This window comes from Chlorocebus sabaeus, chromosome 29, assembly GCF_047675955.1.
Source record: "Chlorocebus sabaeus isolate Y175 chromosome 29, mChlSab1.0.hap1, whole genome shotgun sequence".
In the NCBI taxonomy this organism is placed as follows: Eukaryota; Metazoa; Chordata; class Mammalia; order Primates; family Cercopithecidae; genus Chlorocebus; species Chlorocebus sabaeus.
Genome location: NC_132932.1, coordinates 13,123,355 through 13,151,265, shown reverse-complemented (window position 1 = coordinate 13,151,265; position 27,911 = coordinate 13,123,355). Strand labels below are relative to the sequence as shown.

Here is a 27,911-nt window from a genome sequence, read left to right as displayed (position 1 = left end):
ATGCCAGACCTTTGGGTCTGCTGCTTCATCCCTCCAAAAGCAAGCCAGGGCCAGTGGCTGTACTGTTTCCTCCTCCCTCATCTAGCGTCCCCTTTTCCCATAGGACGAAAGGTAGGGGAAGCTAAGAAAATGATGGCACAGGATTTGAACTCAGGATTATCTAGGCTCACAGCTGCATGACGATTCTACACCACCTTACTGTCCTAGGCAGGGCAGGAGCCCCCAGACAGGACGGGTAGCCTCTCTGAAGTTAAAATAGTAAAAAGCATAAAGGGAGCCCTTACCCGAAGCACGCAGCCGTGAAGCAGCACACAGTCCTCCTCTGGCCCCTCTCCGGGGATGGGTTCTCCTCTTCTGCGAGGCCAGGCGCACCGCAGGCATCTGACTTTGATTAGAAAGGGTAGACAGGAAACATACCTGCGGTCCCGGGCCTCTCTCACACTCCAGAAATGCCATTCGAAGACAGGGAAGAGGGAGAAAGGATGAGAGGAAGGGAAGGAGAACAATCGACAGCTACATGGGAGCGTCCTGGGAGGTAGGGTCACCACCAGAGACAGAAATGGGCCTCAGCCGCAGGTCAGGGCGTGGACACGGAGGCAGCCAGGCCTGATTTGCTGGGGGAACCACACTGGGTCTGGCGTAGAGAGGAGGTTTGCCGTGTATGCAGCAGCTTGCTGGGAGCCTGCTGCTGAGAGCTGAGGCTGCTGCTTCTAAGCTGAAAGGAAAAGAAGGGCACATCTTTCCAAGCCACTCAGTCCCCCAATCATAGTGCCTGGCTCCAGCCTCCCACTGGGCCCATCACAAGGCCTCGAGGTTAGGGACATCAGTGACCTGCATCAGAGTCAGGGAAGAACATCCTGGCCAGGAGTGAACTAAGGAAGAGATTCACCACAGGGTCCTGGTAAATGCCTGGGAGTGAGAGGTTTACACTCACCATCTCTTTCCTCTCTGCCTGTTGTAGTTAAAAACCACGCTCTTGACTTGCTGATGTTCTGAGCTGCTTGTTGGGGATGGAGGTGGCTTCCCACGGCTTCTTGCACAGTGTTGGCCCTGGCTCACTGTCCCCCAGGCAGGGGGAGACTGCTGTGTTCAAGGGGAGTTCTGGGTGCATATGGAACAGAATAGGGAGCCCCCAGTGGGGCAGGTGCTGGCAGCTCTTCACCGTGTCAGCTCACTCAGCCCTCAGGTCGCCCTCTCCTCAGGTGTGACCTGCAATGCACAGGTGTGGAAATGGAGAAGACCTGCGCTGGGTTCCAGGACGACCCTGGGCCTGTGGAGGCTGCCAGGAGAGACCCTGCCGGATTCTCACTGTGGAGACACTGGCGCTACAGCCCAGAGAGGAGGACACTTTATTAACTTGTCACATCAAGCAAAGGCACTGGTCACTCCATTCTCTTGCTGTGCCTTGAAAAGAGGAGAGAATGTGGAATCTGAGGCCTGGGCTGCAGCCCTGGTTGCACCAGCTCCCCAGGCAAAGCCGTAACCTGAGATGGGCCACCTCCAGGCATCAGGAAGTGTGGGCAACCGTGGGGAAGAGAAAAATAACAATGCCTGCTATCCTCACCTTCCAGGCTTGCTTTATGGACAGAGGGGGTGACAAGTGTCATTCTTTCCTGGGGGCTGCAAACCATGATTCAGGTGTCACATGAACTGTCTCTGTAAAATAACATGCAGTCCTCACCCCTGGTCCCTCAGAACGTGACTGTATTTGAAGATAAGGTCTTCAAGGAGGCAGTTAAACCAGACTGGGGCCCTTAGGATGGGCCTAGCGTCCTTATAAGAAAAGGAGATGGCCTGGCGCGGTGGCTCACGCCTATAATCCCAGCACTTTGGGAGGCCGAGACAGGTGGATCGCCTGAGGTCAGGAGTTCGAGACCAACCTGGCCAACGTGGGGAAACCCCATCCCTACTAAAAATACAAAAAAAAAAAAAAAAAAAAAAAAAAACCCAAAACTGGGCGCCGTGGCTCACGCCTATAATCCCAGCACTTTGGGAGGCTGAGGCAGGTGGATCACCTAAGGTCGGGAGTTCAAGACATGGTGAAACCCTGTCTCTACTAAAAATACAAAACTAGCCGTGTGTGGTGTCTGGCACCTGCAGTCTCGGCTACATGGGAGGCTGAGGCAGGAGAATTGCTTGAACCCAGGAGGCGGAGGTTGCAGTGAGCTGAGATACCATTGAACTCCAGCCTGGGCGACAAGAGCAAAACTCCATCTCAAAAAAAAAAAAAAAACCAAAAGGGAAGAAAAGATTAGGATGTGGATACACACAGAGGGGAGACCACATGAGGACACAGGGAGAAGACAGCCATCCACAAGCCAAGGAGCTTGGCTTCAGAGAAACCAACCCTGCCGACACCTTGTTCTTGGACTCCTAGCTGTCAAAATCATAAAAAAAAAATACATTTCTGTTGTTTAGAATGGCAGATCAGTGCCTGATACTGTGGCTGTGTTGGGCGTCAGACATGGGCAGAAAGTGAGAGAAGGGAGCAAAGGTGTCTGCTGGGGCCGTCAGGAAAGGCTTCGTGGAGGAGACAGACTCAACTTTGGTTTCCTAATCTATAAAATGGGGATGACAACAGTTTGGCTCTCAAAGCTGTCAGGAGGACAAAATGAGAGGATTCATATAAACTACTGCATACGGTACCTGGCTCCAGAGGATGCATTGGTGAATTTCAGCATAATTTCTACCATTGTCATTATTAAAGGATGATGAGATCTGGGGATGGGGAATGAAGTAGCATGGGAAAAGACAGAAGATAGGGGAGTGGACAGTGAGGATCCCACTGTCCTAGGAAGGGCAGACTTCACATTCCTGCCCCAGAGAGCGGAGAGAAAGGATGCGTTCAGTTATTGTGTGACATCAGGAGGGTAGTGTTGTTGCTATATTTTTCTTTTGTCATCTGAGAGGAACTTTTCCCCAAACCAGTTTTCAATACTCCTATCTGATCCATTTCCCTTGTGCCAGAGTCACCCATAAAAAGTGTAAGATCTTAAGAAAGCGGTGAAAGATTCAGTCCAGGTCCCTCAGTTGGCACAGTTATATGGGGGCAGATCTTCAGCGTCTCCATAGATCCTGTGTTGCAGGTGAAAGCCCTCATTTGGGATCCATCAGATCCATCAGTCATTTTTTTTGAGACGGAGTCTCGCTCTGTTACCCAGGCTGGAGTGCAGTGGCACAATTTTGGCTCACTGCAACCTCCACCTCCCAGATTCAAGTGATTCTCCTGCCTCAGACTCCCAAGTAACTGGGATTGCAGGTGTGTGCCACCACGCCACCTAATTTTGTATTTTTAGTAGACACAGGGTTTCACCATATTGGCCAGGCTGGTCTCGAACTCCTGACTTCAAGTAATCTACCTGCCTCAGCCTCCCAAACTGCTGGGATTACAGGCGTGAGCCACCATGACTGGCCTCATCAGTCATTTTCTATGAGGGTCAGGGGCCATGCTTGTTGTAACCTTTTCTCTCTCTCTCTCTCTCTTTTTTACTTATTGCTTGACTGGCCCACTACCAATTCCTTCCTTCATTCCACAGTTATTGATTAGTGCTTTTCATGCATTGGGCCTTTCATCTGTGCTGGGTACTGGGCGGGCAGCAGCACACAAAGGACACAGCTCCTGTTTCCTGTGGCATTTGTCTTACTTCAGTGTGCAGAGGACTTTGCCTCCTGGCTACCTCCTCTGGCTGGGCTAATTCCTGTAGAGAGGGAAAGGGGAGCGGAAAGCCTGTCCAGGCCGCCCATGCTCCCCAGGCTGCAGTGCTGCATTGCTGAACCTGTGTTCTGTGAGGTGAGGTTCGCCGTGGGCAACAGTGAGGGAGCCGCAAGAGGAGCTGTGAAAAATCTAACAGCAGGTCTGGGGTGGTTGCCACCAATAACACACAGGCTTTAATCCTGCTTTTATCTTAATAACCACTGTAACAAAAATTGCATTATGCACACTAATAATAGCCAGTGTCTAAAGAAAGGAGTGTAGCTTACTAGGGTAAGGCCTCTTGCCAGGAACTGGTGGAAGGCTGAGAGCTTGCAGTCCGGAATGGCTATGATGCTTACATTGACTCTTGATCAGGGTCGGCAGACAGAGCAAGTGAACCCTTACCTCCATTCCTGCACTTGTGGCAGGCAGCACCAGTCAGCTGTCACACTCATCCGTGTGGATCTCTTGATCTGTCTCAGGAAAGCCACTGCCTGCTGAAATTAGCATAGGAATCAAGCCTGTTTAATGTCTCACCTGGATCCTAGTGGCTTTTATGCTGAACTAGGCCCAAGGTTTCAGAGCCCAGTTTCTTGAGGGATAGCCCTTGAGCTACTTTAATCAGAACCGTTAGAGCCTGGGCAGCTTGTTTAAAATGCAGACTCCTGTGCTCTTCCCTAGAGCTAGGGAATCAGAATCTTTGGGGAATGTCAAAGACAGCACTCAGGTGTTTTCTTTGCAAATGATCCTAACCACAGCTTTAGGAGCCGGGATTCATACCAGGTGTTTTCTTTTGGGTCTGTGTGCTGGAGGGAGGGCAAGGGTCAGAATAAACACATCTTGAGCCCCTCTGTGCAGAGTTAATATTGAAAAAGACAATTGTTTTCAGGCAAAAGGTCCGTTTTGTGCAGCCTCATTGGCTGTATTTGGGTGTAAGGGGCAGGATCGTGTAGGAGTCAAAAGCATAGGCTCTGACAGCCTTCTGCCCAGGTTGGAATCCCAACCCCACCACTCACTAGCTGTGATACCTTAGGAAGTTTCCTTGGCCCTTTCTGCCTTGGCCTTACCAGCTGTGACAATAAAAAATATCTCTCGGCTGGGCGCGGTGGCTCATGCCTTTAATCCAAGCACTTTGGAAGGCCGAGGCGGGCAGATCACAAGGTCAAGAGATCGAGACCATCCTGGCTAACATGGTGAAACCCCGTCTCTAAAAATACAAAAATTAGCTGGATGTGGTGAGGCGTGCTTGTAGTCCCAACTACTTGGGAGGCTGAGGCAGGAGAATCGCTTGAACCTGGGAAGCGGAGGTTGCAGTGAGCTGAGACCACGCCACTGCACTTCAGCCTGGTGACAGAGTGAGATTCCATCTCAAAAAAAAAAAAAAAAAAAAAGTCTCTAAATATAGTCAAATGTGTCCAGGGGGAGAATCGCCTCCAATTAAGAGTCACTGAAGTGGAAGTTTATAGCAGATCCAGTGCTCAGTGGATCTCCATGTTACCTAAGAATTTTTTTAGCAGTCATTTTGACCAGATATAAGGAAAAATGAATCGACCATGTAAGCTATTAACTTTGGCATGTATGGGGTTCCTGAAAGTTAGAGAATAGATACTACAGCCTGTAAGGGCCTCTCCTTCTCAAAGATAACAATAACAAAAAGCTAACACTGACCGAGCCATTGGGTCAGGCTGGGTACTGTTCTGTGTGCTTAATATACAGTCATTAACAGTTTCATCCTCACAGTAGCTTATGAGGTGGATACTATGATTATTCCCATTGTACAGATGAGGAGACTAAGGCAGAAGAGACTAAGAACAACTCCCGAGGTTTTACAGCTAGTGAGTGGAAAGGTGGAGATTCTAATCTGGGCAGAGGGTGGTCAGAGCCTGTACTCTTAACCCCTACCTGATCCTGCTCCTTATACCCACAGCAAAGAACACTTGATCCCAAATGTCAATCACACCACAGTAGAGAAACTGTGCTAGCTCAATAGGAGGCAGTGTTTTTTTTTGAAACAGGGTCTTGCTCTGTTGCCCAGGCTGGAGTGCAATGGCACAATCACAGCTTACTGCAGGTTTGATCTCCTGAACTCAAGCAATCTTCCCAGCTAAGCCTCCCGAGCTGGGACTACAGGCAGGCACCACTATCCCCGACTAATGTTTATTAATTTTGTAGAGCCAGGGTCTCACTTTGTTACCTGGGCTGATCTTGAACTCCTGGATTCAGGTGATCCACTTGCCTTGGCCTCCCAAAGTACTAGGATTACAGTCATGAGCCACCATGCCTGGCCAAGAGGCAGTCTTTACAGTAGAAAATACATGGGCTTAGAGCACCATGAGTCAGGGGTTTGCTTTCTGACTCTTCACATGTCAGCTGTGTGGGCTGAACAAGTTACCAAACCCTTGTAGACATTGTGTTCCCACCAGAAAGCATGGAGATTGTGAAAGGAAATTAAATTTTGGGACCCCAAACTTGCCATGGCAATGTTAATTGATAGCTTATCTTTACAGGTGCAGTTATTTTGTGTGTGTTATATAAAATGCAGATTCCCCATATTTTTCCTTTGCCCTTTTTGTTTAAGTGAAAACTGTGTGCTTCTCAATATCCCGCCCTTTCCCCTTTAAATTTGGAGACCTCAAAATCATCTTCAGAGAAAAGCATTGACCTGTCTCCTGGGCACGTCCTTAACTTTGGCAAATAAATCTCCAAAAGTGATTGAGACTTGTCTCATCGTTTTCTGTGATTGACAAGGTTAATAAGACCTACTTTGAAAGGTTACTGTAAGTTATTTGAGGTAATGTATATAAAATGCCAAATAAATTGCCCACTACCTGGTTACTGCTTGAGAAATATTAATTCCTCATTCTTTTCTTCAATGGAAACTATTTTTGCTCTTCTTTTCAGCTTTCTCCATCAGCAGGAAGATTCTTTATGTGTTTAACCTGGCATCGTTGGTCTCATTTTCCAATTCGTTAATCAGGGGGTTCTGCTGAATTCTGTTCAATTTTCTGAAGTCCTTCTGCTGTAGAACTAGATTCAGAATCTCCAGAGCCGAGGAATGGGAGAATTATTGCAAAATTCCTACACTAACACTCCTACTGTATATATACCTGTGTCTTCTGAATGATGACAACCTTATCCTGCTGACACAGTGCCGTCTGGCCCACCCTTTGGACCTTTCACCTACTTGAAAACATTTTTTATTTTTTATTTCAATAGTTTTTAGTGCACCCGTCACCTGAGCAGTATACACTGTACCCAATGTACAGTCTTTTATCCCTCACCCCCTTCCACCCTTCCCTCTGAGTTCCCAAAGTCCATTATATTATTCTTATGCCCTTTCGTCCTCATAGCTTAGCTCCCACTTATAAGTGAGAACATACAATATTTGGTTTTCCGTTCCTGAGTTATTTCACTTAGAATAATGGTCTCCAGCTCCATCCAAGTTGTTGCAGAAGACATCATTTCATTCCTTTTTATGGCTGAGTAGTATCTAATAGTGTATATATACCACATTTTCTGTATCTAGTTGTTGGTTGATGGCACTTAGGTTGGTTCCGTATCTTTGCAGTCGTGAATTGTGCTGCTATAAACGTGTGTGCATGTGCTTTTTCATATAATGACTTCTTTTCCTTTGGGTAGATGCCTAGTAGTGGCATTGCCCAGTAGTGGATCGAATGGTAGATCTGCTTTTAGATCTTTAAGGAATCACCATACTGTTTTCCACAGTGGTTACACTAATTTACATTCCCACCAGCAGTGTAATGGTGGCCCCTTTTCACTACATCCAGTCTGTTGTTTTTGACTTTTTAATTATGGCCATTCTTGCGGGAGTAAGGTGGTATCTCATTGTGGTTTTAATTTGCATTGCCTTGATGATTAGTGATGTTGAGCATTTTTTCATGTTTGTTGGCTGTTTGTATATTTTCTTTTGAGGAATGTCTATTCATGTCCTTTGCCAACTTTTTGATGGGATTATTTGCTTTTTTCTTGCTGATTTGTTTGAGTTCCTTCTAGATTCTGACTTCTAGTCCTTTGTCGGATGCATAGTTTGCGGATGTTTTCTCCCATTCTGTGGGTTGTCTATTTACTCTGCTGATTATTTCTTTTGCAGTGCAGAAGCTTTTTAGTTTAATTAGCTCCCATTTACTTTTTTTGTTTTTGTTGCATTTACTTTTGGGGTGTTAGTCATGAATTCTTTGCCTAAGCCAATGTCCAGAAGAGTTTTTACGACGTTATCTTCCAGAATTTTTATGGTTTCATCACCTGCCTTCTTTACATTTATTTATTCCTTCTTGTTTTACAAGTTCTTTGTCTCCCAGTTTTCATAACAAAGAATTATCAATGAAAATTAATAATGAGGTAGAAATTTTAATAAAGAATTCCAGGGACAAATTATAAACAAATAAGCACAAGAAAAGTTACAGTTAAAAATAAAACAAAAAGACCCAGGGAGGCTTTTGGTAAGAAAAGGAGGGAACTAAATGAAGATAAAATTATATAGTAAGTTGAAGGGCAATTTTGAGTGTTAGGAATCAGCCTTCACAGTGCTTTGGAGAGTGGGTCCAAAGCACTGGAGAACGGTGTATTCGAGAACCTTGGTCACATGGCTTGATAGGACCACCAGTTCACCTCTTTGGATTCATGGCTGGTCTGCCCCTTGGGGTCCACAGTGTGAAGCCCTGAGGCCTGGCTTCCTGGCCTGAAGCAGCAGGAGATGGCAGTTGTTAGAGACTGGGCTCTGGAATCAGATGGACCTTGATTTAATCCTGGCTTAGCCATTTACTACATTGAATGACCAAGGACAAATTATCTCCTTCTTCAAGACTGCAACTTTGCATGGGTGAAGTTGTAAAATTGGTAGTAATAACAACACCTCTCATAGGAGAGTTATAAAGCAATGCATTTAAAACATTGAACATAGCACTGGATGCATTGTAAGCTCTCAATAAACTTTACTGATGGGATGATAATGGTGATAACATGATTGCCTACTTATAAATGTCTGCTCTGTTTGCCTTGTCTATTTATATGTATGAATATACATGACTGTATGTCCATGAAAAGCTAAAATACATATGCATGTACATGTATACATAAATGCATTTGTGTATATGTGTGTGTGTATATACAAATGTATGTATTATAGCTTTTCATGTACATGTAGTTGTGTCCTGCACACAGCTGGTTTGTGTGCATCTCATCTCTTCCCAGCTCAGTAGTATCATATTGGTAGTTGGTCATGGTGGGAATATTTTATAGCATGGAAATTGTAAACCTATACATCAAGGGTTTTTCCCCCTCAGAGAGCCAGTTTACCAGCATACCACTGTGTATATATACCTTGCATCTCCAATTAGATTCAGAATTCCTTTAGGACTCAGGATGTTCTGTTTTCACCCTTTGATCCCCACAGGGCTTTGCGTGTGTCTTTTGTGCAGTAGGCTTCAAAGGGTGGCATGAGTCAATAGCATGGAGGGTGAGTGGATAAAAGCAAGGGAAGGGATATAGCAGAATAGACTTAATAAAAGGGAAAGAAGAAGCTGTTTCAGAAAAACTGGTAAATAAGTAGCCAGGAACGGAGAGAAGGAGTAAGGAGAGGGAGTTCTCAGATGAGTAAAATGGTTTGGTGACAGAAAAGGACTTAGAAATGTAAAGTCCAGAAAGAAAATGAAATTCAGGGTAAGAGTAGATTTCCTATGATTTCAGACTGCTGCTGGTAGTGTATTTTTTTGAGTTCCAGTCTTTTAGATGAGTGGCATTTGTTTCAGATGTTGAGATAATTAAAGAATTGTTTACAAGAGAAAAAAATTGGACTCAATCTAATGTTCAAGAATAGAGGATTGGTAAAATATGTAGGATACGTTCATTTTATAGAATACTTTTGGGTCAAAAAACATGATAGAAAATTCCAATAAGATACGGTGAGAATAATGACAAGAAGCATGGAAAGCTGGAAGAATGGTATGATAATATGCAGGAGAAAAGGCATATTAGAAGCGGCAGCTATAATCTCACTTTTATATAAATATATGTGCAGAGGAAAATATCTGAAAGGGTATACATTAAAACACTAATGGTAGTTGTTTCTGAATAGGGTGATTTTTTTTCCTCCACTATTTGCTTATGGACATTTTCTCTTTTTTTTTTCTATTTCAAATACATTTTTATTTATTTTTAATTTTTTCCCCCCTAGAGATGGGTCTCTGGAGAAATGCATTGCCCAGGCTGGTCTTGAACTCCTGGGCTCAAGCCATACCCCCTCCCTCAGACTCCCAAAGTGCTGAGATTATAGGCATGAGCCACCGTACCTGGTCTAAAATACATTTTAATTAAAAAAATTAAAATGTGTTTTCCACATTAGTCTCTTTCTGTCTTTATCTCTGTCTTTGTCTCTATATATTGTCTTTACTGATAGCACTGAATTTTAAGATCACAGCTGCTTTAAGATTAACAAAGTGATTAAGACCTGTGGGCTAAGAAACGATTTTCTTTGACTTGCAAATGTATCCAGATGAAAAGTCTTCCAGTGTAACAAATTGCTGTAATAATCCTTGAACACTTGGCAAGTGCCTTTGATTGCGAAAAGTCAGTTGCATGAACTGGGGCTGTCCTGAAGAATTATGGAGTCTGCATCCGGGGTGCAGGGCAGGCGTGCACTGTCTAACAGCGACTCCCCAGAGCAGCTGGAGACCCAGAGGGCTCCACCAGAATGGCAGGGCGGTTCCAAATACACCAGCCTCCCAGAAACGTGGCGCTGGCGATCTAAAGATCTTCACGTCCCAGGACGGCCCTATCAGATTCAGTGTCTAATGAATGGCAGGTGTTAGGAGGCAGGCAGGGGTTTCCTGTGGCAAATTCCTGATTCACAGCTGGAAGATGGATTTCTGCCCTCAGGGAAGCGGTTTAGTGGCAGGTGGTGGGAGTTAGCTGAAATTTCCAATAAAATGCAGTCAGAGCAGTGAGCTAGTGGGCACAGGAGAGCCTCAGTCAGTGGCTCAGTTATCTTCTAGTAGAACAATGGAAGAATTGGCAATTTTCTTCATATTTCATTTTCCTGAGATGCAGGATGGTGAAATAGCGAAGAGCCTGACTCTGGAAATAATGAGAAGGGGTTTAAGCTCTGGCTCTGTGTGCATCTCGGGTAGGTTACCTGAGTACTCTATATCTCAGTTTATCAGCCCATGGAATGGACGTAGAGTCCCTGCCTGATGGAGTTACTGTGATGATTAAATGAGGGAATATCCGCGAGGCATTTAGAGCAGTAGCTGGCGCTGCCGGAGGTGCTACGGAAATGTTCTGCGTATTGTGATTCCTCGGTTTTTCAACTTCTTTCTTCTCCCTCCTCTCCTTCCCCTTACCTTCCTCTGCTTCTTTTCCTCCTCCTCTTTCTACTCTTCTCTGCCCCACTCACCTTCCCCACACACAGATTCCATGATCGATGAATTAATTCCTGCATTCCTGCATTAATTTCTCTGAGAGTCTTTTCCTTTTGACATTGTTGCTGAGAGGAACAGGTTGTTTCTTCTCACACTGATTGACTAAGTGAATCTTTATTTTCCTGAGAACCTTCTATTTAATTTTATTATTATTATTATTATTTGAGACGGAGTCTGGCTCTGTCACCCAGGCTGGAGAGCAGTGGCGTAATCTCTGCTCACTGCAAGCTCCGCCTCCCGGGTTCACGCCATTCTCCTGCCTCAGTCTCCTGAATAGCTGGGACTACAGGCGCCCGCCACCACGCCCAGCTAGTTTTTTGTTATTTTTAGTAGGGACGGGGTTTCACCGTGTTAGCCATGATAGTCTCGATCTCCTGACCTCGTGATCCGCCCGCTTTGGCCTCCCAAAATGCTGGGATTACAGGCGTGAGCCACCGCGCCTGGCCTTTCCTGAGCACCTTCTGTGTGCTAGGCATGAGGCTGAGCAGGTTACCTACATTATTTCATTGTATTGCATTATTATCCCAACCTCAGAAAGGTTCTGTGATCCACTGAAGGTCCAGCATCGATCTAGTTCCAGCCAGCTGCAGTGAGGATGAAAGCTGGCATTACACAGTTCTCCGAGGGTCAGAGTACCTTCTTGTACCGTGTGGATCAAGGCCAGGGACGTTCTCCCAGAGTCCCCCAGCAATGGCATAGCCGTGAGCATCCTGTCAAGCCAACGCTAATTAGCTACAGCTCTGAAGAATTCACCAGCACATAAAGTCAAGAAAAAGTCCTTCTACATCAGAAGAGTATCTTTGTTATATTTTTTTAAACTGTGGTTAAAACCATATATCATAAATGTTACCATCTTAACATTTCTTAACCATTTTTAAGTATACAGTTCAGTAGTGTTTAGTATATCTTCATTGCTGTGAAAGAGATCTCCAGAACTTTCTCATCTTGTAGAACTCAAATTCTGTACCCGGCCGAGGGCGGTGGCTCATGCCTGTAATCCCAGCACTTTGGGAGGCCGGGGCGGGTGGATCACTTGAGGTCAGGAGTTTGAGACCAGCCTGGCCAACATGGTGAAACCCCGTCTCTACTAAAAATACAAAAATTAGCCGAGTGTGGTGGTGGGTGCCTGTAATCCCAGCTACTCAGAAGACTGAGGCAGAAGAATCCCTTGAACCTGGGAGGCAGGGGTCACAGTGAGCTGAGATCGCGCCACTGCACTCCAGCCGTCTAAAAAAAAAAAAATTCTGCCGGGCGCGGTGGCTCAAGCCTGTAATCCCAGCACTTTGGGAGGCCGAGACGGGCGGATCACGAGGTCAGGAGATCGAGACCATCCTGGCTAACACGGTGAAACCCCGTTTCTACTAAAAAATACAAAAACTAGCCGGGCAAGGTGGCGGGCGCCTGTTGTCCCAGCTACTGGGAGGCTGAGGCAGGAGAATGGCGTGAACCCGGGAGGCGGAGCTTGCAGTGAGCCGAGATTGCACCACTGCACTCCAGCCTGGGCGACAGAGCAAGACTCCGTCTCAAAAAAAAAAAAAAAAAAAAAAGAAAAGAAAAAAAAAAAGAAAAAAATTCTGTACCCATTAGAAAACAGCTCCTTTTTGTCCTGTTTCCTCCAGCCATAGATAAACTACCACAGACTTTCTCTGTCTAGGAATCTGACTGCTTTAGAGGCTTTATGTAGGTAGAATCATATAGTATTTGTCCTTTTGTGATGAACTTATTTAACTTAGCATAATGTCCTCAGTGTTCATCCAGGTTGTAGCATGTAATGAGATTTTCTTCCTTTTTAAGGAAGTATTTCATTGTGTGTAATACCACATTTTGTTTATGTATTTATACATTGACGGGTGTTTTGGTTGCTTCCACCTCTTGTCTCTTGTGAATAGTGCCGCTATGAACATAGGTATACAAATATCCCTTTGAGACCCTGCTTTCAATTACTCTGGGTATATACCCGGGAGTGAGATTGCTGGATCATATGGTAGTTCTATTTTTAATTTTTTGAGGAACCTTTATAGTGTCCACAGCAGCTGCACCGTTTTATAATCCCACCAACAGTACTCAAGAGTCCCAACTTTTCCACACCACCACAAACACTTTTTTTTATAGTAGCCATCCTAATGGGTATGAGGTAATATCTCATCATGATTTTGATTTGCATTTCTCTGATGATTAGTGATATTGAGTATCTTTTCATATGCTTCTTGGCCATTTGTATATCACCTTTGGAAAAATGTCCGTTCAAGTTGGGTTATTTCATTTTTTATGTTGAGTTGCAGGAATTCTTTATATGTTCTAATTTTTTTTTTGAAACGGAGTCTCGCTCTGTCGCCAGGTTGTAGTGCAGTGGTGCGATCTCAGCTCACTGCAACCTCCGCCTCCTGGGTTCCAGTGATTCCCCTGCCTCAGGCTCCTGAGTAGCTGGGACTACAGGCGGGCACCATCACACCTGGCTAATTTTTTGTATTTTAGTAGAAACGAGGTTTCACCATGTTGGCCAGGATGATCTCGATCTCCCGACCTCGTGATCTGCCTGACTCAGCCTCCCAAAGTGCTGGGATTACAGGCGTGAGCACCTGGCATATTCTAAATATTAATCTGTTATCACCTATGTGATTTGTAAATGTTTTCTCCCATTTCATTATTTTGATTATGTCTTTTGATGAACAAAATTTTTAAGTTTGAAGCAGTCTCTGTTCTCTATTTTTGCTTTTGTTGAATTTTGTTGTCTGCGCTCTTGATGTCTTAACCAAGAAATTATTGACAAATCCAAAAAATCATAAAGCTTTTCCTTTGATATTGATTTAAAAATGTTTATACCAATTTATGTATCACTGGAACAATCTTACCAATGGTAACTCCATGTAGGTAAAAGATTGTTAGCTAAGCGGGGAAGAATGTCTGCGTGGGACAGTCATGGAGCAGGGTATGTTGGGGGAATGGGCTTACACCCTGGGGATACATAAGGATTGATTTGGGACATAGAGATTAAATAGAGTGGATCCACAGTTCCTGATGAATTTATTAATGCTATTGACAGTTATTTGGAGAACGAGGGGGTGCGGAGTCTTGGAAAAAAGACATATCATAAAGCATGTAGCCTCTCTTATCTCCCGTTTCCTTTCTTCTTCCTTCTTCTCTGTGTGAAGTAGTATCTTTTCCTGCCCACATTTGGATCCTAGAAGCTCAGCTCTGTTTTGGCAAAGAATCTTCACATTTTCTCAAAGTGAATCTCTCCCCGCAAAAAGTCTTCTTCTAGCTACAAAAAGACAAAAGGAGGCATAGTGTGATTGGTGTGTTTTTATAAGACTCAGGATTAGGCCTGGAGCGGTGGCTCATGTCTGTAATCTCAGCACTTTGGGAGGCCGAGGTGGGCGGATCACGAGGTCAGCAGATCGAGACCATCCTAACACGGTGAAACCCTGTCTCTACTAAAAATACAAAAAATTAGCTGGGTGCGGTGGCAGGCACCTGTAGTCCCAGCTACTCGGGAGGCTGAGGCAGGAGAATGGCGTGAACCTGGGAGGCGGAGCTTGCAGTGAGCAGAGATTGTGCCACTGCACTCCAGCCTGGGCGACAGAGCGAGACTCCGTCTCAAAAAAAAAAAAAAAAAAAAAAGACTCAGCATTATATAAAGTATTTTTATGTTTATCATTTTAATCAACTATCTGGTTTTTTTAAAGACCAAAATACCCCATATTCAAACATGTGTTTTGCTCAAGGTCACATTCTCACACTCGACCCTGGGCATGCATATATGGATATCTTTCTGGAAGTGGTCTTGCTGGGTCGAAGAGCACACACATTTCAAATTTTGATGGACTCAGCCAAAATGCCTTTCTCAAAGACTACACCAATTTTCACTCCTACATTCAGCATACCAGCGTCCTAATTTTAGCATACTTTGGCAACACTGTCTTTAATTTTTGCTGATTTGATGTATTAAAAATATCCAACCATTTACAGTAATATTTCTCCATTTAATAGGGTGGTTGATCATCTTTTTGTATATTTATTTTCCATTCTTATTTATTTTCATTTTTTGAATATTTGCTTATATTCTGTGGTCATTTTTCTATCGATGTGTTAAATCGATATATTCTGATGCACCATTTAATTCCTTTGTCTCTTTTACTACGTATTTTTAGGTTATTAGTGGTTGCTCTGTGCTTATCGTTAACATTTTAATTTATAACAATATAGTTCAGATTAATACCAACTTAATCTTATTTGTGTGTAAAAACTTTGCTCTGAGATATTTCCATTCCCTTTTCCTTCTTTATGCTGTTATTATTACAAATTACATACACTATGTGCTCAACATAGCACATTTATAATCATCTTGTTTTCCAGCTTTATTGATGCATAATTGACAGACACAAATTATATATTTAAAGTGTACAATGTGATGTTTTACAATACATATATATTGTGAAATGATTACTACAATCAAGCTAATTAACGTATTCATCATCTAACATAGTTAGTTACCTTTTTGTGTGTGTGAGCATACTTAAGATCTCTCTTACCAAATTTTTATTTATTTATTAACTTTTATTTTCAATTAAAATAAGGGGTACATGTGCAGGTTTGTGATATAGGTAAACTCATGTCATGGTGGTCTTTTGTATATATTATTTCGTTACCCAGGTATTAAGCCTAGTATCCATTAGTTATTTTTCCTGATCCTCTCCCTCCTCCCGCCCTCCACCCTCCAGTAGGCCCCAGTGTGACTGTTTCCCCCACCATGTGTCCATTTGTTCTCATCATTTAGCTCCCACTTATAAGTTGGCAAATGTCTTGAGGACATTATGCTAAGTGAAATAAGCCAGACAGAGAAATACTGCGTGACCTCACTTACATGTAGAATCTAGAAGAGTTGAAGTCATAGAAGCACAGACTGGTTATCAGGGGACAGGGTGTGGGGCGAATGGGGAGATGCTGGCCAAAGGGCACAAACTTCCAGTTATGACATGAATACATTCTGGAGATCAAATGCACAGCACAGTGACTATAGTTAATAATAAGGTTCTGTATAATCGCTTTTAAAATAAACTTTTTGTATACATTTATAATTTATAAACTTTTTGTTATGGACCGAAGGTTTGTGTCTCCCCGCCCCCATTCATATGTTGAAGCTCTAATCCCCTGTATTTGGAGGTGGAGCCTGTGAGGAAGTGATAAAGGTTAAATGAGGTCATAAGTGTAGAGATGTAATTTTAATGGTGCTAATGCCCTTTTGAGAAGAGGAAGAAACTCCAGTGCTCTCTCTTGTAGCCACATTAGGACAAAATAAGGAGGTGGCCATCTACAATCTAGGAAGAGTCCTTTCCAGAAACCACATCAGCTGGTACCTTGATCTTGAACTTACCAGTACCCAGAACTGGGATAAATAGATTTCTGTTGTTTACACCATCCAGTCTGTGGTATTTTGTTGTGGCAGCTTGAACAGACTAATACACTTTTTATACACTTTTATAAACTTTCTGCATACTTTTATAATTTATAAAAATGTTTATAATGACCACTTTATCTATTTTTTTATTTTGTTTTTTGTTTGTTTGTTTGTTTTGGGACAGAGTCTCGCTCTGTTGCCAGGCTGGAGTGCAGTGGTGAGATCTCGGCTCACTGAAACCGCCACCTCCTGGCTTAAAGAGATTCTCCTGCCTCAGCCTCCCGAGTAGTTGGGACTACAGGCGCTTGCCACCACACCCAGTTAATTTTTTTTGTATTATTAATAGAGACGGGGTTTCACCATGTTGGCCAGGATGATCTCAATCTCTTGACCTTGCCTGTCTCGGCCTTCCAAAGTGCTGGGATTACAGGCGTGAGCCACCGCGCCCGGCCTCTAGTTGTTTTAAATCAGATAGGAGCCAAAATGACTCACAAACAAAAACTAAATGTACATTGTCTTTTGTATTTACTTATTGACTTATGTCATTATCTTTATAAGTACTCTTTATTTCTTCACATGTATCTGCATTACTGTCTACTGCTCTTTCATATCTGCCTCTGGGTCCCTCTTTATTTCTCTTAGGCAGGCCTGCTAGTGACATGTGTATTGGAAGCACACTTCAATCCTTAGACAGACAGTTTGCAACTCTGCCTTAGCCCTCACCTTCTGTTTGTGCAGAGCCTCAGGGTCGTCCATATGTGAGAGCTTAGAGCTTTCTCAGATCTTTACTAAACACATGCATATCCCCAGGCATGCAACTTCAATCCTTAGACAGACAGTTTGCAACTCTGCCTTAGCCCTCACCTTCTGTTTGTGCAGAGCCTCAGGGTCGTCCATATGTGAGAGCTTAGAGCTTTCTCAGATCTTTACTAAACACATGCGTATCCCCAGGCATGCACACGGCCCTATGCATGCATGTGGCCTCTCAGATTCTCAGGAATATGACAGACATTTCCAAAGCCCCATTGATACCTGACTCCTGGCTTTTCCTTCCTTTTTTTCTTTTTTTTTGGTTTCTGGTTGTTGTTTGTCCTAACTGATATCACTGCCTCAGGCAGCTGCAACGTTACACAGTTGCTGCTGATTGTTTTGGATAAAAGCTTAGGGAAATGCTGTTTGTACTGAGCAAGCTCTGAGGCAGGTCAAATAAAGACAAATGCTGGTGGTGGGATTTTCTAGGAAAATGCCAGATATGAAAAATTATGACATTTCTCTGGGAAGGGGATTCTGGAGAACATTCAACCTCATTTTATCTCTTGGAGTGGCTGTCAGGCTGCTGGTTTTCAGGGCTGTTTTCAGGACTGTCTGTAGGACTGTCAATTTTCAAAGCTACTACGGGGCTAGAGAGAAGGAGTTAGGAAGTTAAAATGCCACAAAGCTTGCTGTTCTTACTGAGACTCAGCCATTTTCTTGAAGAAATGCCTCATGGATTTCTGCAACCACTGATTAACTTCCACAGTCCTGAAAATGCTGATTTTGACCATTTCTATCAGCATTTTTATTTCTTTAATGGAGGAGAAGACTTTCAGAGGTACTTACTCCACTATTTCCACTGATGTCATGCCTTAAATATATATATTTATATATTTTATTTTATTTTATTTTATTTTAGTTTTTGAGGCAGAGTCTCCTTCTTTTGCCCAGGCTGGAGTGTAGTGGCACAATTTTGGCTCATCACAACCTCCAACTCCCAGGTTCAAGTGATTCTCCTGCCTCAGCCTCCCAAGTAGCTGGGATTACAGGTGCCCACTACCACACCACCTGGCTACTTTTTGTATTTTTAGTAGAGACAGGGTTTCACCATGTTGGCCAGGCTAGTCTCCAACTCCCAACCTCAAGTAATCAGCCCATCTTGGTCTCCCAAAGTGCTGGTATTACAGGCATGAGCCACCATGCCTGGCCTTGTTAATTAAATATTAAGAGTGTGTGTGTGTGTGTGTGTGTGTGTGTGTGTATGTGAATGAGTGATACACACACCCAGGCATACACAATACACATGCACACACTCATAAATTTTTCTCTAAGAAATGCCTTAGCTATATTTCTACAAATTTTCATATGTTGTCTTTATTATTATTTATAAATAACTTTTAATTTTCTTATTTTTTCTTCTTTGACTTTAGCACACGATTACTTTCCTCCTCGGCTTTTATCCCCTTCCATTCTATAATTATCAGGGGGTTTATTTCTTCTTCTTTTCCTCCTCCTTCTTCTCCTCTCCATCTTCCTTCTTTCTCCTTTTTTTTTCCTTCTTTTAGCATTATGTTACAGTATTTATTTAGACTAAATTATGTTTTATTCATTGATTTGTTAACCATTATTTCTCAAATCCCACATCCTTCTGTTTTGGAATTAATTAATTAATTTATAGAATTATTGACTCATTCTCCAGTGAGAGTCTGGATTCAAACATTTTGAGTCCTTAGTGATTAAAAATGTCTTCATTTTATGGTTGTTGTTTTTGCTACATATAGGATTCTAGGTTCAAAATAATTTTCTCTGTGACTTTGGTGGTCTTTTCTAAAATCCAGTGTTATTCTCTGGCTTCTCTTCAGAATGCATAAATCTTTTGCCTTTTAAAATCCAGTATTACTGAAGAAGAGTTTTGTTTCTATCTATTTCTTATTTCTTAAAGACGAGGCACTTTTCTTTCTGGAAAAGAAAGTTCATAGAATATCTTAGGTGTACTAAAATTTTATCAAGCATGTGGCTCCATTAATTAGTAGCTGTCTGTACTTGGGCAAGTGATTTTAGTCTCTCCAAACAGTTTTCTCATCTGTACCATGGGAGAAATTATGAGTTGGGAACTCACAGGGTTGCTACAAAGATGAAAATACATACGGCATGGAAACCATTTAGCCCAGTGTCTTGCTCTGAAACAGTTCAGCTTTACTATTATTATATTATCTACTCAGTAGGCTATTTTAATCTGAATGCCCTTTCTTCCATTGGCCATTCCCCTCCTCCCCCATTAGTTCTTTTATTTTTCTCCCTTTTCCCCATTTTCTCTGTTTTCTTCTCCCAATGGATGGAAGTTAGATTTTTGGATAGGTTCTTTAAATATGTTTTCTTTCTTATTTAGAACCTGTCTCTTTTCCCTACATACTAAGAGATTTTGTTTTTATTCTCTTCCTTCACATTATTGATTTTCCTCAAATATCTAGGGACCCCATTAACTTTCTACTGGGGTCCCTAGATATTTCTGTATGCCAGGAATTTCTTATGATATCTGCCCTATGGCTGGTATGTATTCCTGTTGTCCAGAGCTTTTATGAAGTTATACTTAAAACAATAACAACAGCAAAACAAGAAACTCTTGTTTGTCACTTTAAGTGATATGGATAAGATTACAAACAGTAACATATCTTAAACCATCATCTGGATCCTCTAACTTGCTCTTTTTTTCTCCTCTCAAGATAGTCTCAAGGTAGCTTTGTTTTTGTATAGATGCTGAAATCCATGATCTTTATAGACATTTTGGAAGATTGAAAGAAATACAAGTAAGGAAATAAACAATGCCACTAATCCCACCACCATTCTAGAGATATCATTAATATGTTCTTGTTTCTCTTTTTAGTTATTTTATGCATATGAAAAAATAGAATCCTATTGTACATTGACTCTTGTAACATGTGTTTATATTAATACGTGAACGTATTTGCATGTTATTAATATTCTAAATATTTTTTAGTAAATGTATAAGATTGCATGTATATACCAAAATTTATTGACTCAATTCCCTCATTGGTGAACATTTCCATCCTTTAGTGCAGCAATGAGCATCATAACAGGTACATCTTTACTCATGTCTATGGTTGTGTCTTTAGAATACACAAGGGAAGGGTTTTGCAGAGACCATTCCCTCCATAATTCCAAACAGGTGTCCAGTGAATTTACACCAGCAAAGAGGGCTGTGATTTAATGTGAAAATTCTTTTGCTTTGGGAGATGGATATGAATAAGGAACACAACCTCATTGAATGTAATGCTTCCCAAAGCTAGCCAATCATCAATTGTCTAGGGGTAATTATTTAAATCACAGATTCTTGGACCCACCCTTGGAAATGCTGATTCATTAGGTCTAGTGCTGGGCCCAGGAATTTATATTTTTAAAAAGCTCCTAGGTGATTCTAATGATTAATCAAGGTTAGGAAACAGGATCTAGCAACTGCAGAGCCTGGGCATGGGGGCTGAGGGACAGATGTCAGGTCCCATGTGTTTCCCAGTAAGAAAGGTGGTGATGGTGAGAACAGAAAAGGGACATTCGGAAAGTAGGACTGACCATGTTGGAGACTGTTTTGAAGCAAAAAGCAAAGGTATGAGCTCCAATGAGTACTTAAGGTTTGGAGCACAAGAGAGAGACTTGGTTGATTGTGGTGGCATCAGCTGTTTGGAAGGAGAAGATGGCTTTGCCCAGGAATTGAGACCTGGGTTTAGTGGGCTCTGTAGTGTGTACCATGTGAGACTGGGAAGTTCCCTTTCCTTCTCTGGGTCCTCAGCATTCGCGTAATCTGAAGGCGTTGGACTATATCAGGGACTTTTCAAGCTGTGGGAGTCCAAAGCCACAATGGTGAAGGGGTGGCTGAGAAGGTGAAAATCCTTCTATGCTCACTGTTACCCTCCTCCAGGGACCCCAAATTTATTTGCTTTAAATTAGAGCCCGTGTAAGACTGTGTCTGCAATTTTTTTTTTCTGCTGCCAGAAAGTTTGAAAATCTCCAGACTAGATGGCCTTTCTGTTCTAAAAAGCCATATTATTTTGTGAACCAAGACTGCAAGGAGGAAGAACAGGGGACTGAATGGATCAGAGGGCCATCCGGAATGGACATTTCAGGCCTCATTTGAATTTGACCCGTTGGGTTGTGGCAGTAGCTCTCAATTTCCATCTCAGAATCAGTGTATTGCCTGAGTCAACTCAGGGTGACCTCCAGGGAGAATTCTAGTTGACTTCTCATCAGATGCTTATATTTGACTTACTGGGGGAAGTCCCTCACTTCACAGGACCCCAAAGTCCAGAGAGATGACGCTGGTTCATCTGTTAACACTTTGGTCATGTCTTGCTGTTTAAGTATTTCAACAATAGAGTATGTTTGACCTTCTTTCAGCCTCCTTTCAAGCTGAGAATTTAAGGTGTTCTGCGGAATGTTGTGCAAACAAGCCTTTGGCTTTGATCTCTGAGAATTCTTAGGAGTAAGAAGGGAGAAGATGAGCTAGGGGCCTGGAGGGATTAACTGTGAAAACCTGGCCAGGCTTTATTGGACAGGGAAGCTGGAGTGGAGTGTTGGGTGTCTGGGGAACAGATGTGAGCCTGACTTGATCTTCTGCAGCTGCAGACAGAGGTTTGCCAGAGGTGACTGTGAGTTCCCGTGGCGGCCAAAAGTCCTTTTGGTGTAGTCCACCAGTGGTCTCTTCTCTGACTGGAGCTGGAGTTAGTGTAGGATTTTTGCAATGTGATTCCAGCAACCATATAACAGGTTGGATGGAGAAAGGATTTCTTTTGACAAGCCAGGGATTTGATGGGTCTTATCTCTGAGTTATTATATTCATTTCTAAACATTCCAGAGAGGTGATGGAGGAACAAAGCCCGCCTTTCTCAGTAATCTTTTATTACTTTGTGATCCCAATGAAAATGATGGGCAGGGCAGGGTAGGGCAGAGTCAGAAAAACTGTCTCCCCTAGAGCAGTGTGTCCCCGAGTTTGTTGTGGGGAATACTAGTCCCAAGAGATGCTTCAGATGGTTTCATGATCAAGTAGGTTTAGAAATTCTGCACATGGTGTTTTCCTCCTGATATTCCCAATGCACATTCAAACACTAAAGGCTCTGAAATATCCTATAGTCAAGAATTCTCTGACTTTATTGAACTGAAAATTTCTCAACCTTAATTGGCCAGGGAATTCCAGTCATTTTTGGTGGAGGAGGCACCCACTGGTATCAAATAGATGGAACTTCAAGAAGGGCTGGCCTCCAGGTTGGGAAATCGAGGCGTCCATGATGTGCTTACAGAGTGGTGTTCCTGAAGCTACTCCTTTCCTCTCTGGTGGCATCAACAACTTGGGAATTTTTCCTTAGCAACATACTCTCCAAATTATTCTAGATAGAGTAGCTCTGCTTGTGATTGCATTTGAAGAATAAGACCAATAGCTGAAAAGAACTTGAGTCAAATTCCCACACAGAAGGAAAAACATTCAGAACTTAGCATGAAACTTTTACTAATTTATTTTTTATTTATTTTTTGAGATAAGGTGTTGCTCTGTCTCCCAGGCTGGAGTGTAGTCGCTTGATCACGGCTCACTGCAGGGTTGACCTCCCGGGCTCAAGAGATCCTCCCACTTCAGCCTCCTGAATAGGTAGGACTACAGGCTCGCACCACCATGCCTGGATAATTTTTATGTTTTTGGTAGTCATGTTGCCCAGGCTGGTCTCGAAATCCTGGATCAAGCAGTCCACCTGCCTCAGTCTCCCCAGGTTCTGGGATTGCAGGCCAAATGAGGCTGTTTTTAATGCCAGCTTCTTATTTCCTCTCTATTATTCAGAAGGAACCAGAGGTGGCCAGAATGTAGCATCCTTTTGGCCAAAGTAAATATTTCAGGAACACATAGCTGACCCATAAACAAATCAGGCTCAAATAGAGCTTATCTCAGGAATTGAGGCCGAACAATTTACAAACAGGTGTTGTCTTTTCCACTGGACTTGGAGTGGTGGGGATGTGAGCCTGTTGATATCCTTTCCCCATGAGAGAGAGCCTGATAAAGGAATGAGCCAAGATGTGGAGAAATATTGGGCCTCGATGAGTCATTTGAGTGCCTGGATCCAGCTAAGCCTGGCGTCTAGGCTGTTTGGTTATGCCAATTTGAGTTTTCTCTCCAAGTGTTTTTACCAATATGCTTTTCATGAGATGCTTTTTCTTGGAGCTAAATGTCTGATATAACAAGAATTCACTTAAACACCCCTTCCCACCTGGCTCCACCCCTAAAACCAGAGGAAGCACTATTAAATAAATTATGGCAGTCACCATTGTCATATAATTTAAAATAGTAATTTACTCTCTTTTCTCCTAGAAGATACTTGGAAGTTTGTCTAGTACAAAGCTCCATCTGATCCTTCAGGTGCCTCTACAGAATGTCCACCAGGAGGTTTTCTGGCTTCTGCTTAAATTATCCTCAGGACCAGACAGCTCAGGAATGTTTGAGGAAACATGTGCCATTTCTAGGCAGCTTTAATCAGGCTGATTGGCATCTGCCTGCCTGTCATTTTGCCTTTTGGTCCTGAGCTAACTGCAGACCAAATCTAATCCCTCCTTCACAGGACTGACTTTCAGATTGTTGAAAATAGCTAAGCCTCCTCTATCACACACCAGAAAAATGTCCCCAGCTTTTCCAGTGGGACCAGTGTTGTTTTTCTTCACTGCCCTACCATGAGCATACTATAATGGGTTGTGAATTTATTTCAACTGGGATTGCTTTCATCTGTGATTCCTAAAGTACTATATGTCTATCATAGACTATGCAGAAAGGTAAGAAGAAGAAAATGAAAATTCACCTGTGAGTAAGTGGCCAAGACATGAGCCCCTTTGACCTTCTGATGGCTCTTCTTCCATTAGTTTTATGCATGTGGCACACATGTGGTTATGCTGGTTGTGCCCCCTTCTTCCTTCTCTCTGCCCAAGAGGTTGGCCTACAGTGGGCCACACTTTCACAGGGGCTTCTGTGTCCCTGGGTTTCTGCTGGGTTTAGACAATGAGGTGCTCAGGGCACAGATCTGACAGAGGAGAGAGGTCAAGTTGTTTATGTCCCTGATTCCTCCCTGTGGAGTTGCCTGGGGCTGACTTGTCCCACTCAGGGCAGCCTACTTAACACTTTCCTCTGTCGTGCCTGTAGTGGCTTCTGTCCTGGGCCTTTTGCTACTTACTAGCTTTGAGCTACTGTCCTGGCCTTTGTAGTTCCCTGCTCCTACCCCTTTGTCAATGACCCATCCTTCCTTGTCCTAGTTGAGTGCTGTTTCCAGTAGGAACTTAAAACTAATATGATTGTATTTTGCAAATGAGAAACAGACTCTGCACACTGACATATAACCTGCTGGGTCATTTCTTGGGATATCGAAAACCCCTTTTCATGTTGTTAAATATTCCTCTACAACATGTGATGAATGGCTGAGTAGGTTTTAGATATATTTTAAAACAAATGTACCAGAGTTTATTTCAACCTTGAGGAATAGGAAGTTAGTTTTTCCTCCCAATTTACTTTCTTCCTATGACTTTGAAAGTACTTTGGTGAATATCCTTGTCAGTAAATCTTTGCATGTGTTCATGTTTATTTCCATAGGATAAATCCGCGGAAGTAAAATCTCTAGATCAGTAGAAATGAACATCTGAGAAAGTTTTACTGTATGTTGCCAGGTTACCCTCCAAAATTTTTAAAATAATTGGCACTGCTTCCAACTACCTGTTGGAAGATTTGTTTTCTGACACTTTCTCCAACATTAAATACTATAATAAAATAATACTGTGTTTGCATTGTAATAGGTGATCTCCATTCCTTTGAAGATGAAGTCCCTAGGAGTGAACCCAGACTCCAGGATAGAAAGGAACAGACTCCATCACCTTCTTTTTTCTGAGCATAATACCTTAATTGATATAGCCTAAGAGATAGTCACTATGGTAGGCTGAACAATGTCCCCTCCAAAATGTCCACGTTCTAATCCCTGGAACCTGTGAATATGATATTTTTCACATAGTAAAAGGGACTTTGCTGATATGATTAAGTTAAAACTCTTACAGGGAAATAATCCTGGATTAGCTAGATGGGCCCAGTGTAATCACAGGGGTCTTTATAAGAAAGAAAAAGGTGCTGTGACGATGGAAGCACAGAGAGAGAGAGAGAAAGAGAGAGACAGAGACAGAGAGAGAGACTGGAAGATTCTATGCTGCTGGCTTTGAAGATGGAGGAAGGCGTGTATGGTACACACACCTGACAGTGATGATTTGAGCATACACTAACAATGACCCTGTGACATGGTTTGGTTTGGGTCCCCATCCAAATCTCATCTCGGATTATAATCCCCACATGTCGAGGGAGGGACCTGGTGGGAGGTGATTGGATTATGGGGGCGGTTTCCCCCATGCTGTTCTCATGATAGTGAGTTCTCATGTGATCTGATGGTTTAAAAGTGTGGCACTTCCCCTTTGTGGTCTCTCTCTCTCTGTCTCTGTCTCTCCTGCTATCATAATAGATGTGCCTTGCTTCCCCTTTGCTTTCCAACATGATTGTAAGTTTCCTGAGGCCTCTCCAGCCATGCGGAACTGTGAGTCAATTAAACCTCTTTCCTTTGTAAATTACCCAGTCTCAGGTAGTATCTTTATAGCAGTGTGAAAATGGACTAATACACTCCATATGGCAGATGCATCTGAATGTGTGTTCAGAGTCCCAGGCTAAGAAATTCGGGAGTAGCCAACCTGGAGATCCATTCCTTATCTATGAGGGACATCTGAGACTCTGGCCTGGCCCATGGGATGCAAGCTGTATAGGGGATCGAGGTCCTTTATTTTGGGTAAAATGAAGGTTGCCTGGTGAAGATTGTTAGGGGGAGGGTGCTAAGTGAAAATGCTATATAAACTGCATGCCTTTTATAAGTGGTTGCAGTTCTTCTGCCCAGCCTGCTGCCACTGGACTCTCTTCCCTGCTTGTAAGCTCTCAGTAAGCTCTCAATAAAACCCCATGTCTTATTTACTGGCTCCTGGTCTCTTCTTTGGCCTTTTGAACATGGTGTCCTCCCCATTGGAGTCAAATGGGGCTTGGCACAACAAGGTGTCACAAGCTAAGGAATGCAGGTGGCCCCTAGAAGCTGGAAAAGGCAAGGGAACAGATTGTCCCCGAAAGCCTCCAGGAGGAACACAGCCCTGTTGATGCCTTGACTTTAGACTTCTGACCTCCAGACCGATGAGAGTAAATAAGGGGTTGTTTTTGTCTATGAAACCTGTGGTGATTTGTTAAGCAGCAATCGGAAATTAATACAGTCACTTTCTTGTTTCCCGTTGGCTTATGTTATTTTCTGCTAAATCCAAGGTATGTGGTTTGTATATTTGTTTGTTTTGGCATGTTCTGCTGCTAAACTATATCAACCCTGTCTTCAGTTTTGCCTTTGGTTCTCAGGATCTCGGCTGGAGCTTCATCTCTGTGCTTGAAGTTAGGGGCGTCAGAGCAATCCTGTAAGTGTGAGGTTGCAACAAACAGCTGCAGGGAGCCAGGTGGTGTGTCTTTAGGGAAATGGCTCCCAACCCTGTCTGCTACTGGAAGGGGCCTTTTTTTTTTTTTTTTTTTTAACACGCCCTCTCAATTTTTTGCCTAAAATGTCTCTTTCAAATCTTAGCTTCTGAATTCCTTTCCCACACTTTCATCTCTCCTTTCCATAATTTACTACTCTTTCCACTTGATCATCAGAACATGTTAACATAATACAATCCTTGATACTTGAGGGATCTTCTTTTACCAAGTGCTTTCACATAAATGATCTCATTAAATCTTCCTACCACTGGGCTTGGTGAGCAGTGTTCGGTGTCGAATTAATGACCATGCCCCTTTCCCACAAAGAAACATATTTTTACTTCCGGGGTTTCCTTATATAAAACTCTAAGGCCCTGGGCATCAACAAGGATACAAACACACGCTCTCACTCACAAATAAGGTACATAGCTTCTCACCTGCATACACATATTGTGTGGAACTCCTCCAGGTTCAATATGTTAGGAGAGATATCTTAGCTTATGCTACAAAGACAGACATCACCTTTTCGTAAATTCTAGAGATCCAAGAAGTCCCTAGTTTCTTGATGGTCTGCAAAATGAGCTCACCTGCCATGAACAGGACATGCATGGATCATGCACCCCTAGCCATAGCTCAGGTTGGGCTTTGGGTGAGCCTGGCCCAAGGCTGGAAGAAGCAGGAGAGGGCCTGGCAGAGCAGAGGGGACCTTTTTTTCCCTGCTCCATCGCCCTGCAGACTGCTCAGCATTTTCCAAACCTCCCCACTGCTCCTGGGGGGGCTTCACATTTGAACATTGTCAGCCCAGAGCTGACACCCAAGCTGACCACAGCCCTAAAGCATGCTGAGTGCCTCTTGGACCTGAATTTCCATAGTCTGTACCGAAAGCCACGACCCAAGGCTGCAGTTTACCTCAATCTCAGTTTGCCTTTGAAATCTATTCACAGGCTATCTCTGAAAAAGTCCTTTGGGTTTGGAAAATGGGACTTTGAAAACAAGTCCGTTTTTATTGTAGATTCAGGGGGCACGTGTGCAGGTTTGTTACCAGGGTGTATCAGGTGGTGCTAA

At 43.1% G+C, this 27,911-nt stretch overlaps 1 pseudogene across 1 annotated transcript; it reads left to right on the top strand.

Moving 5' to 3' along the window:
- LOC119620308 (putative uncharacterized protein UNQ9370/PRO34162) lies at positions 1–27,911 on the top strand (annotated as a pseudogene). Its single transcript, XR_012091741.1, has 2 exons — positions 1–111; positions 27,316–27,911. The product of XR_012091741.1 is annotated as a putative uncharacterized protein UNQ9370/PRO34162 (transcript).